The sequence below is a fragment of the Engraulis encrasicolus genome, chromosome 16 (genome assembly GCF_034702125.1).
Source record: "Engraulis encrasicolus isolate BLACKSEA-1 chromosome 16, IST_EnEncr_1.0, whole genome shotgun sequence".
NCBI lineage: Eukaryota > Metazoa > Chordata > Actinopteri > Clupeiformes > Engraulidae > Engraulis > Engraulis encrasicolus.
Genome location: NC_085872.1, coordinates 20,934,794 through 20,948,871, shown reverse-complemented (window position 1 = coordinate 20,948,871; position 14,078 = coordinate 20,934,794).

Here is a 14,078-nt window from a genome sequence, read left to right as displayed (position 1 = left end):
AGTGTGTGCTGTGAGTGTGGAAGAGCGCGGATAGACTGTGGGGGCAGAGTGTGGAAGATCACAAGCTGCATGTTGTATGTTGTAGGAGAGAAGGAGTGAGTGAGTGTGAGAGGCCTTATGGGCTGTGTGTGAACAACTACCTTGACTGTGTCTGTGGGGACGAGCCTGGAGCCTGTGTTGTGTGTATGTATGGGAGATTATGGTGTGTGTGTGTGTGTGTGTGTGTGTGTGTGTGTGTGTGTGTGTGTGTGTGTGTGTGTGTGTGTGTGTGTGTGTGTGTGTGTGTGTGTGTGTGTGTGTGTGTGTGTGTGTGCATACATAAAGACACAGGCACAGGCAGAAACAAAACACACATACACACAAAGACAGAGAGAGAGAGAGAGAGAGAGAGAGAGAGAGAGAGAGAGAGAGAGCGAGAAAGAGAGAGACACACACACAAATCCTGGCTAAACTCACCCCCTTAATGTAATATGTTTACATGTGTTCTGTTCACCCCAGAGGCTGTATTCCAATTAGATTTGGTGCTATGGGTACATACATACTGTATGCCAGCTGAAGCGGTTGGGCAACAACTCAGCGCCACATAAAATGAAGAACCGAACAGATTTATATGGCCATATCTCTCTCTCTCTCTCTCTGTCTCTCTGTCTCTCTCTCTCTCTGTCTCTCTCTCTCTCTCTCTCTCTCTCTCTCTCTCTCTCTCTTTTTCTCTCTCTCTCTCTCTCTCTCTCTCTCTCTCTCTCTCTCTCTCTCTCTCTCTCTCTCTCTCTCCCCTCCACCTTATGTGAATATGTAAATGAATATGCCTTTGTATGTATATCTAAGTGTTTACTCGAGGTCTGTTTCTATTTGCCTCCCCTAGGATATCTATTTGCCTATCCATTTCTCTATCGCCTGGTCCCTCCCCCAACTCCCAACTCCAAACCCCCAACTCCCATTCTCTCTTGTCTACTCCTGCACAGTCCCAATAACATTTTCAACACAGTGATAAAGGACCCACAGTAGCACGACGAGGAGCATTACCCCAGAAAAACCTCAAACAGACAACACCTTAGACCACACACTGCGTCTGGTGTGCTGAAAATGTCACAGTTTCATGGCAAATCAAACCCTGTGACAGGAGAAAATTTCCAATAAAACAAATCTCCCACAGATCCAAGAAGTAGGAGTCACTTTTTCTCCTTGATGCATGATTTGCCTGGTGGTGTCTCTGCAGACACCAACATTAACGTGGCTGCAAGGTCAGACAGAGACTGACAAAGAGAGCCCAGTGAGGAAATAAATAAAATGGCATCAGATATTCTGCCTTATCGGAATGTTTTGTGATGTGGCCACAGCTGGGATAGCATGGCTCACTTTTTCACACAAGAGAGATTATGAGCCTAGCAGCTGTGCTGGGCACGCGCACAAACACACGCACACGCACACACACACACACACACACACACACACACACACACACACACACACACACACACACACACACACACACACACACACACACACATACCTTTTTTTCCCCTTTCTCTCTCTCTCTTTGCCAGGTAGGTGGTTTGAAGAATGTCAGACAGGCGAGAGTCTGCCACACGAAGCCAAAGAGGGCTGAAAACAGCCAGATGTCACATCAATCTAGTTCTCTCTCCATGACTCAGATTTGGTGCTGCTGTTGCAGAAGGAAGGGGCTAGGTGTGATTTGTTAGGCCGGGCACATGCACTGCTCAGAGTTAGATGATCTTGCCTGTCTCTGAGCAGCTCTGAACGGCCCAGATGCAAGGGACTGTGCCAATCCAAACACGGAAAAAGATTCAACTCAATTGCCTCTTTTCCACTGCCGGTTTTCTGACAGGCATACAGTTCGACACAGCGTGACTTGGCCACCACTTTTTGCTTTTCAAATAGGCACGACACAGCTCAATTGTAAAGCGAAAAGTGGCGGCCGAGTCACGCTGTGTCGAGTTGCAGGCCTACCAGAAAGCCGGCAGTGGAAAAGAGGCATTTTTCAACGTGAAAAAGAAAGTGAAAGAAGACGTTTCATTTCAAAGTTCTTAAAGCTCACACTACCTGTATTAGGGTGAAATGCACATTAATATAATGTTCTGAATTCTGTATCACATTGATATTAAAAAAATACCCACGCATCCATACTTTCACCTGCACGCACATGAGCGCGGCATGCACACGCGCACGCACACACACACACACGCACGCACACACGCACACACACACATAAACAATGAATGGAAGGCTGGCAATGCATGGAACTGTCCATGGTGCTGAATATATCCAGACCTCTCATACACACACACACACACACACAGAATATAACTGCAAACATCTAGTGATGCTTTACAGCTCAAGACATATAGCACGTTTAACAATGGGCCGTAATTTAAAGTAACACAAGCTGTAAGACCCTGACAGACAGAGTGGAGAGAAGATCATACTGTGCTGCTCCTCAGCACTAGCTCTCCCCATACAGCTTCTTCCACTTCATGCTCCGTCCTACACACACGACACCGTATAGTGGCTGATGGACAGGTTGCCAGAGACTCTTCTGGATAGTCTCATCCAGACATTGTCCTTTTTTCATCAGATTTGGATTGACAAACAGTGCCTGTCGCACCATTACTGCCGCCAATGGCAGATATACTGCCCAGGTGTCACCCAGACACGTGGGTTGAACTATGTTTTGGTTTGGCTGCCCAACCCATGCAGCAACATCAAAAATCAATCTTTTTTAAAACAAGGTGAAAAATATTGCTGGTAATAAACAGGCGTCAACAGGAGAATGACCAAGTTCAGGAACGTTTTGTGTGGACTACCATGAGGTACTGGATTGAAACATCGTGTCGCCCATCTTTCAGCGTAACAACGTTATGAATCTGACTGCAACCTTTTGTTACGTAACTGTTAAACATAGCCAAATTTAGATGGTTGTTTATCCAAATACATGTCCTTATTTGCAATATAAGGCCAATGCCGCTGCTTAGTGCTTCCAGTACAACAACACAATCCGCTGTCTGACTGCAATTAATTAGTCTAAATTGGCGGTCTATTCGTCGAAATGAGAGGACTGACTGGAAGGTGGATGCATGAACTCTCACTGAGGCAGGCATTTAGCCGTCTGATATTGTGCTGATTTGTTTCCCGGTCCCCAGTGGTTAGCCGTATATTAAGTGTGTTATTGTTCTTGATGGAGTGTGAGAGCCATGTTTCACTTTTAAAGTGCCCCCATTTTACAGGACCTCGGGGGAGGAGAAGAGTGAAAGTGTTTTGTGATCGCAGCTCCTCCCGAGGAACAGAAGGGCTCTCAAGAATGACTGCAGAAATGCTGCCGGGAGTAAGAAATGGGAAGGGGGGGGGTTAAGAGCTATTAGAGTAGGTGTGGGTACATGGCGACCTAATGCTTCCCTATATTTTAAGCAGCACACAAGTGTGATCACAAGCAAAACACAAAGGGAGGTCTGCTTAGCCCTGCATGGTGTCAGACTACTAGCACATGTGCGTGGGGGGAAAGTATATATACGAAAGAAAAGAGAAGTGCCGCACACGCCTGAGTTGCAGAAATGATCTTTTACGTGATGTGACAACGTTTCCGCCTCCGTAGGCCTTCCTCAGGCCACGTGGCCGAAGGCCAACGGAGGCCGAAATGTTGTCAGATTAAAAGATAATTTCTGCAATTTAGGGAGTGTGCGGCACTTCTCTTTTCTTGCAAGTGTTTTACTGGTTGCCAGCACCTCCTTTTCTGGTGTGCGTTCTGCACCTTCACTCATCGGGAAACTATGTACGACCACTTTATTTCACCAGGGATCTGGCTAATGATCAAGCCAATGGGATACCTTTTGAATCAAAGCTAAATGTATTGTACCCAGTATTAGAAATTACTTTACTCCATACGTAGATGCTGTTGGTGACAGAGGGACACTGCAAACCTACCTGCTCTTTGTAACCACTGTCTGTTTACAGTATGTGTCATCCACAGATATTACTGTAAAGATGGGAGCTTTCTGGCTGACTTGTAAATCGGCATATAGAGGACTCACACCAAGCCCTCAGACAGACACAAACTTTGACTGTAAACTGCAGTTTCTCAGGAAAGAGCCAAGATGCACGTTTGCTATTGCACATAGTTGTGTGAATGTGCGTGACTGGGTGACAGCAATATAGTACTTGCTTTTTCTCTCCCAGTCTCTCAGTCTCTCCCTTATTTATTTCATTCTGTTTCTCTCATGTTGCGGCATCAATTGAGACCTGGAGGAGCTTGCTGGAGCAGGAGAGCCCATGCACCTCTTGGAGCTGGGGATGAAGAGAAATGAAAGGTGGGTTTGGCAAACTGAGAGGTGGCAATGTGGAGCGCGCAGGCGTTCACTTCCATTTCCTCTTGCGGTTCACCCGTGGGTGTCAGAGAAGTGTTATTACTACAGTAAAGGACCTGTCAGTAAAGGACATGCTCAGTCAAGTACTTGCTAGATAGATAGATAGATAGATAGATAGATAGATAGATAGATAGATAGATAGATAGATAGATAGATAGATAGATAGATAGATAGATAGATAGATAGATAGATAGATAGATAGATAGATAGATAGATCGATAGATCGATCGATCGATCGATCGATCGATCGACAGATAGATCGACAGATAGATCGACAGATAGATAGATAGATGAGCACAACAACAAAAAGTGTGAACCTAATCTGATCTATAGCCCACTCCAGTCCAGAGCACTATAAGAGAGAGCATCTTTGTGAATTCATCCCCCATCAGCAGACCACTTCACATAGTCTGCCCTGCCCCTGCCCCTGCCCCTGCCCCTGCCCCTGCCCCTGCTTCAGCCCCTGTTCCAGCACATACAGCACAGCAGACAGCTGCGGCACGTCAGGTTCACCCCCTGCATACAAAGCGAGGCACATCAAGGCCCTTTTTTACGTGATTTTGTTCATTGTGGAGTGGGGCCAGCGAAATGACTGATGCTGCCATCCGTACGCAGCGCTTACAGTTGACATCTTTACTGTTGTTTCCCATTACGTTTAGAGTGGTGCCGGTTAGCCGCGCTAACAGTGCAAGCTGTGGCAAAATGGGAGGTGTCTGTTTCACCATGCGACTGCTGCCGCTTGTGTATAGATGTGTTCATTTGTGCATCGTAAATTACTTTCACATGTAAAGTCAGAATAGATTTTAAAAAAATGTAACAGTTTTGTAAATATAGCTTTATTAATACTCATTAGATTTAGGTTCACTTATCTTTACTCCAGCTGGAATCATGATCAAGATCTAAGAGAGACTAATTTGTTTATCAAAAATTGACAAACGGCAACAACAGAGCATGTGTGCATTCGCCCAGTACAGAAGCTTGACTCTGTACAGTACCATTTAAATTCTGGGCATTTGTCTCTGTGCTCTGTGTGTGTGTGTGTGTGTGTGTGTGTGTGTGTGTGTGTGTGTGTGTGTGTGTGTGTGTGTGTGTGTGTGTGCGTGTGTGTGTGTGTGTGTGTGTGTGTGTGTGTGTGTGTGTGTGTGTGTGTGTGTGTGTGTGCGTGCGTGCGTGCTTCTTGTCTGCCTATTGCAGTTAATGAGTATTGAGGGAATAAGTTGATCCGCCGAGTCTCTTGAATATCTTTTTGTGTTTGTGTGTGTATTTCTGATAATAAATCCAGGGCGCTGTGTGCATCCCCTTGGTGTGCGCGCAGAGATTGAGATGGAGAATCAGTAACCAATGCTAATGCTACTACAGGCGGCTGGAGAGGGCTTCTGGACCAAGACACGGCTACACTTGGAACAGAGAGAGACAGAGAGATTGATGGAGAGAGAGAGAGAGAGAGAGAGAGAGAGAGAGAGAGAGAGAGAGAGAGAGAGAGAGAGAGAGGGAGGAAGGGAGGGATGGGAGAAAGAGAGAGAGAGAGAGATGAGAGAGAGAGAGAGAGAGAGAGAGAGAGAGAGAGAGAGAGAGAGAGAGAGAGAGAGAGAGAGGATGGGATGGGAGGAGAGAGAGTGGAGAGAGAGAGAGAGAGTAGTAGGAGAAAGATGAAAATTGATTTATTGCAGTGTTGATGAGAAGCGGCATGCCAGGAGACGCGGCTCCCCTGGACCAGGCGCGGGCGGCGCTACATAAAACAGGCCCTCTGATAGTAATTGCTGTGAGGGTCTCAGCAGAGCCAGGGAGATATTTGAGTGAAATTTATGCAACCCCCTGATATCCCTGCTCTCATTTCTTGCCCTGCTCATGTTGTCACTGAAGAGAGACTCAGGGCAAAAAGCACTCTCTCCTCCGCCTCCTCCTCTTTCTCCTCCTCCTCTTTCTCCTCCTCCTCCATCTCCCTTCACCTCTCCCTTACACCCACACAACACTGTCTCCGACAGCGCTGAATATTACTGCTGTGATCTGAACTCGGAGAGTGTAAAATGGCCAGGAGTCAGATGCCTTCTACTGCCAGAAATCACAGTTGAAGTGTCATCCATAGAACTTCTACGACCCTTCACTTAAAGCAGCCTGAAATGCGGTGGACTACTTGAGCACTGCATATTAACACTGTGGACGCTTTAATCATACTGCCGCCTGGATGTGCTTCAATCATGTTGCCGCCCTTAACTCAGCAAAGACAGAGCAATATAAGAATTAGCTGGTAAAAGGGAAATGGAAATGTTGAAATATAAGAAAATGTGAATCTCCTTGTGTTGACATGTGGGGTTTAACCCCATGTGAGACAGACAAGTTAATTACTCCTTGAGGATAAAAGGGGGTGGTATATACAGACTGAATTTATCATTGTGGATCATACTGTATATCAATTTTCATCATAGATACATTTTACATTACTGAAAAAAATACAGAGGACATGACCTCTGTGTCCTCAGTGGTAGTTACGGCCATGATTCATGCTGTCATCCTTGACTTAGCTAAGACAGAGCAGTAGAAGAATTAGCCGGTTAAAGGGAAATGGAAATGTTGAAATAGAGGGAAATGCATCTCCTTGTGTTTACGCAATGGGGTTTAACCCCATGTGAGACAGACAAGTTAATAACGTCCATAAATATTTCATTATGACCTGGGCAGTAAGCTCATCCTCCCCTATTCCAGCTGCATGTTTAAGCACATGCATAAGAGGCAGGGCCATAACGAGACATTTTCAAATACCGAGGTCAAATACTGCGTGCTGTACTGCATACTGTACATTTAGAATGCTTCAAACTCTTCAGTCAAACTCTTAAGTTTGTTTTCGTTAATCACTGGCTTGAGGATAAATGGGGGTGGCATATTAAGGCTGAATTGATCATTGTTGATCATATATCGATGTTCATCATAGACAAATTTTACATTTCTGAAAAAATTAACAAGGACATGACCTCTGTGTCCTCAATGGTAGTTACGGCCATGATAACAGGCCAGGGTGTAGTGCACTGAAGTGTTCGTCATAACAAGTGGGAGACTCAATTAATATAAATGGTGCAGCAATCCCACATCACCAAACTATCACTGTGCCTTTCACTCTGATGTGTAAGTGATTTTAGCGGCTGTTTTATGGTAGCTGCGTCTCTGGCTACGGTGTAATTTACAGAAGCACTCCCACCCTGAGCTGAGCTCTGTCCAGCCAAAACGGCAGTGGGTACAGTCGATAGCGCTGACAAAGACAGGCTCCATCCAGCCGTGGCTCCTGTCCAGGCCCTTACCTCTGGAACTGAGGGGATTGGCAGATAGATGCATGGTGGTAGTTTAGTCCCGTGCACTTCTGCTATGGTGGGGAGCTGCTTGACACCTTCACTTATATCCCGCCAGCATTGGCACCGCATGCAGGATTCAGCAAAGAGCCCAAAGTGTGAAGAGATTTTTCTCTAATCATATGTGTGCCGAATTTCACTTCCCGCATCAGTTTCACTCTGTCAGTTCACTGTGTTCCATATGTGTTTTCATGGCCGAACATGAACTTGATTTGAGATATTACAAGACGCTTGGTTCTGTTCCATTATTAAAAGCAACCCAGTGGGTAATTGAATCTTTGTTACTTAGCGCAGTAACAAGTCATGACTTGTGAAGGACTCATCCCTCCCTTGGCTCATGCAAATGAGAAAATTGAAAGCAGGCACTAAACAGCCGCTGCGTGTTGAGTCCTTCGGTGCTTTAAACAACCCAAGGAGATATCTCTGTTATAAAGCTCAACTTCATGAGGCCCTGGCAGCCTCAGTGGAGACATGTCAAAAGTCAGGCTGTCCGACCGTCAGAAGTATGTGCTGCTGTCCGAAGTTTGCCAAGCTAGGTTATAGGATCTTGCACAGAGCTGAGGAACACGGCTACATCACAAGTCGAGCGCGGCCAAGCTGAGCAGCCTGAGGAGAACGGGGCCTGCCTACGCAAGGGATGGTTAGCTTCAACACACATAATCATTACTTGAGCGAGCCCGGCTCTTAATAATTGATGCGTCTTTCGTCCTCTTGGTCCTCTTCTCATTCCCTCCGCTCATCAGATAACTCTGAAAATTTCGATTCCCTTTGAGATTAGGGGACCAAGGAAGGAATGGAGGAGAAATACATAAAGTACAGAGAGGCTGTCTGAGGAGGGACATAAGGGGATAAGGGGCAGACAATTGAGTCACCGAGGTCGCCCGGCTGGCAGACGACGGACCACCAGGCACGTAGAGTTTGGTTTGGCAAAGATCCCAGAGACGGAAAGTTCTCAGAGGCAAGATCGGCTGGCAGCTATTGACTGCTTCTGTACAGGCTACTATACTGGACAGAGCTGCAACCAGTCAGATAACTGATTGTGATTTGTACATTTTAGAGATGGGATTCATTTATGACTCTTTGATGGGATCCGGATCAAAGTGGCTCGTTTGTATCAAAGAGTCGTTCATAAAAAAATTGCTCATTTGGATGGCATTTTAATTGTTATTCAGTGTTAAGACGATAGCATTTAAGAAGCCACCTCTGGGTTATGTTGTTCAAATCTAGGAGCCATTCAAAAGAATCGATTTGTCCACAAACATCACAACACTAGTATCATTGGTTCCCTCATTCAGAGACAGATAATCAGCCACAAATTGTTGTCCAGACTGCATACACAATTCTATGCTGTGTAGCAGACAGTATGGGTATGCAAGACCTAATACCAAGGAAAACATTTTCTCTTCGCTTTCATTTTTCTTTGGATTGTTCCCATGATGGCCAAAGCCCAAAAGCCCAATCAGACATGGAGGAGTACCATCTCAAAAAAAATGGTGTGAACATTTGTGAGCGCCTTCCTCTTCTAGTAGTGCTTCCATTCATGTCAACCGTGTTCTGAGCTTTACAATCAAAAACAAGCCTGTGGACATGGACTGGAAATGAAGTTTGCATGAGGAGCCAGACCTTGTCTTCAATCATTAAACGATAACAACTAAGGAGGGCTTGACATTAGCTCCAGTAGTCAAAACATCCCTCGGAAGTTCTACCGCTGGCTTTGAATTAGATCATGTATCAGGCATGCTAACTACCCAGCGTGTGTGCATAGGGAGTTGGCGATGGACACAGGGTGCTCTGGGGGTCAGGTGCATGTGTGCATGTGCAGTAGAGATCAAGGGGATGGGATGGGAGCAGGGGGGCACCTGGGAATTGAATATAGGCTATGCAGTGCTCCTGTGGCCTTCCAAGAAGGAGGGTGGTGCTTTTATTGCAGTCCGGCGTCCAGTAGGCGAGGCAGGCAGGCAGGCAGGCAGGTAGACTGCTGGCATCAGTATGCAGAGGACTGGGGTCCTGTCAAGCTTTATTAAGTGACATCAGTGGGGCACTGCCAGCAGGTGCCAGCCAAACCAAGCCAAGGTGGGAGGACGAGGAGGCAGAGGTGGAGGGAGAGAGGTGAGGGGATGGGAGGGAAGGGGAGTGGAGGGGGATGAGTGCGGTGGAGGCCAGGAGAAGGCCTGAGGGAGAGCTGGGGTTGCATATGACACAGCGTGCATGCAGAAGCGTGAGGGAGGGAGGGAGAGAGAGAGAGAGAGAGAGAGAGAGAGAGAGAGAGAGAGAGAGAGAGAGAGAGAGAGAGAGAGAGAGAGAGAGAGAGAGAGAGAGAGATGTTATGCCCATGTTATGACTCAAAGAAGTACAAGCAGAAAGAACTACCCTACTCCCTAAAAAAAAAATGAAAATTATCTTTGGAATGATGTTAACAAGAAGGAATTACATAAAGGTGACTAAGCAACGTAATGTGGGATGATCTAAAAACAATATATACAAGAGGTGGCTTGACAGAGTTTTGTTGAAAAAAAAAATCCAACCACCATTTCCATCTGTTGAGAATTTTTTTCCCCCTATCTATTCCATCTCACAAGTAAAAACAGTCAGCTACTGCACCAACAGCAAATGTTCAGAAAATGTTTATCCTTTGTTCCTATTGCTTTGATTATCCCAAAAGTTGCCAAGCGCTCGAGAACATTTCACTGTTGCCAGGCAACAGCAGCCCCCTGACTAACCAGGCAGTGACAACACGCCAGTGCCGTTAATGAGGATTCAAAAACCCCTGAAGTTCAGATCGCTGAGGCTCCATAGAGCTCCTTCCCATCAGAACACAGAGGTGGGTACACTCCACACAGCTGCTAATAAGAAAATACACATACACACAAACACATACACAGAAAGTACACAGAAATTACACATACACAGAAAGACACACATCCCCCCCTCTCTCTCTCTCTGATTTTCTAACTGTGTGTGTGTGTGCGTGCGTGCGTGCGTGCGTGCGTGCGTGTGTGCGTGCGTGCGTGTGTGTGTGTGTGTGTGTGTGTGTGTGTGTGTGTGTGTGTGTGTGTGTGTGTGTGTGTGTGTGTGTGTGTGTGTGTGTGTGTGTGTGTGTGTGTGTGTGTGTGTGTGTGTGTGTGAGGAGGGGGATCAAGAGGGAGAGGGAGAATTGTGCACATACACACAGAGGAAAAAATAGAGGGGGAGAGAGATACATGCCCCCCCCTCTCTCTCAATCACACACACACACACACACACACACACACACACACACACACACACACACACACACACACACACACACACACACACACACACACACACACACACACACACACACAGATGAAACAGAAGATACACAATATCAACCAACTCTTGGTGGGAGCAAACAGCCAATCCCGAGTGTGTATTATGGGGGCTTCACGTCTCACAGACTTTAGCACAAACACCGCCTCACTGCTACCGCGGCTGCCGCCGCTGCTGCATGAGCAGTCAGCCTTCTCCAAACAGCCAAATCAACAGATTTACGCCGCGTCATACTGTTTATGCGTCATTGGCTTTTCCTCCCCTCCAGTCCTTAGATTAATGTCTCCATCTAGTGCCAGGTCCTGATGGCGCCGCGGCGAGCCGGCTGCTGCTGCCACCAGATCCCCCAGCGACACTGGAAACCTGTGTCAAATGGGAAATAAATACCAAAACACCAGCAGGAGGCCTCGTGGGGGTAGGAGAAGGGCCCCACATACAGGACAAACCCCCATGTAGGCCTTTACAGAACATGTACATGTCATGCGCCTGTTATGATTTATGGATGGCTAAATGGGCATTGCGTTTCCTCGGAAATGTCACATTGGGAAGTCTCTGTAAGATGTGAATGCACGTTATCTTTGTTTTTTATTAAAGGGGTTGAAAAAAACATACTGGGTGAGATAATGCACAGAAGCTTAAAGGGACACTGTGTGAGATTTTTAGTTTTTATTTTCAGAATTCATGCTGCCCATTCACTAATGTTACCTTTTTCATGAATACTTACCACCACCATCAATTTCTAAGTATTCATTATGACTGGAAAAATTGCACTTTCCATACATGAAAAGGGGGACCTTCGCCATGGTCCGCCATTTTGAATTTCCAAAAATAGCCATTTTTAGCAGCAAAAATTACTGTACTTGGACCATACTAGAAAATCTTCGTTTATTACTTAGTAAACTTTCATGTTAAGATCAAATTTGCCAATAAGCAGCCCAGTTTCAATGAGCAGCATAGTTGCCATACCTTTTCATTTTTTGTTTTTGTTTTTACCATTTCCTGCACAGTGTCCCTTTAAGGTATATACAGTACAGTACCTATATGCACATTGTACACCACATAATATGTGGGTGTTCCTGTGTGCATGCAGCACACACTTGGATGTACTGTATTGTTTGTAAATATACAGCAAAGTGCTGGCAACCGAGCTGCCTATACAGTACAGTAATTTTGACATGTTTTAATTAACAGTGCACCACATAGTATGTGGGTGTTGCTGTTTACATGCAGCACACACTTAGATGCCCGCATTGGCTACAGTACTGTATTTGCACACTGAAAGCCTCCAATCCCTTTTGTCTGATGTTGTTTAGAAGAGTAACGCTCCACATTCCCTCCAGGAGCCACTTCATTTATGCCCATAACAGCCTGCACATAATTCTTCATGACAATTTATAGCATCTATAATTAACCGCGGCATCTCAGGTGGACTTTGAAGCCGGCCGCTCGTTCCCCGAAGGCTTCCAGAGACCAGGGCTGCATATGAATGGGAAGGAAGGCGCAGCCATTAAACGCTGGTCTGTGCTCATCCCAGCCAATGAAGGCACCTTGATCTCTAATGAAGCCAAGGGGCCCTTGCTCATTCCCCGCGTCTGCTTTCTCCAAATCTTCGGCCCTCTCGGCAGGTGTTCACATAAACTGGCCTCCTTAATTTTACATTTACCTCGGAGAAGGCAGCTGAGCATGCCGGCGAAAGTTTATTTAACTCAAAGCCCACAGGAGGGTTGATCCCTCTTCTGCCAACTACTGAGTTTTGTGCAGCTCAAGGCAAGGAGATCTGACATGAACTCTTCAAGACATGGGAAAGAGCTCCGGGAAAGAAAAGAAACAAAGTCGCCTAAAACTCAAAGAATCATCTGATGGTAAATAAATTCAGGAGTTTAACCGGATCCCATCGCACTCTCGATTAAAAGGTGCCAAACATAAACAAAAACTGTGTAAAATTGAAAGAAAAATGTATGCACACTTAAATCCCCCTTGTGTTCTTTCTAATGATTGGCTAAGATAAATTCAGGAGAAAAAGAATGTAGCCCACTATAACATGGTCGATTTGAATTCCCTGATGTACTCATATTGACTTACACAGAAATGTAACAGCTCCGCTCTGACATCAATTGTTATCGCATGAACTTCTTGTTCCAGTCACTTGTGTTTAATTTACGAATCACAAAATACTACTAGAACCAATGACCCATGGGCAAAATATCCATGGACCTATTGGCTTCCATGGTACGGACTGAGATGGAACTAATGATGCAGGGAGATGCTTAATAAACATAGACATGTTTGGAACGAGGTCCTTAATCATTTTGAGTAAATCATGCCTAACACGTTTCAAGCTAAAGAAGGAGGAGAGATGTGAAAGCAAAACAAACAAACAAACAAACAAGCAAACAAAAAACACGAAAAGTCCATTTTCTGGAGGTATTTTGCTTGCCTTAGCTGACACACAGATAAGACACATTTCCAAAAGTTTTTTCATATAAAGCACTAGGGGTGTCACCATAACTGGTATACCGTGAAACCTTGGTAAAAAGTGCTGACAATAATAATTACTGCTTGAATTAAAGAAAAATACTAGTCTACTGTACCCAATAACCGCACGGTACACCGTGACACCGTGAGCCTTACCGACCTCTATGCAAGTCTGCTGATGTTGCCACAGAGGCATTCTTTGTTGCCTAACACCCAATGTCCAAGGCTGGAATCATAGTGAATTGCTGAACCAAGTCATTTCTACAATGAAAAGTGCAAACTGTGACCATTTCCTCCTCATAACTTTAGGGGTCTTACACACCAGGGCGGTAAAGCGTCGCGGAACGGCCACGTTTTTTACCTGCGTCGGTGAAAATACATTGAAACCTATCTGTCCTTACACACCAACCGGCGATAGTCGGGCGTCAGCGGTGCGGGAGCCGGCTCCGCGCCGCGCTGCATTTGGAAAATAGAACTTGAGCGTATCTTTCACGCCGGCGACCGGCGGTGTCTCATTCAAATGAATGGCAAAGTAGCACGCTAGCTTTAGCTGTGGAGAGGGTTTTGAACAGGACTGGCCGCGCACGCTGACGCT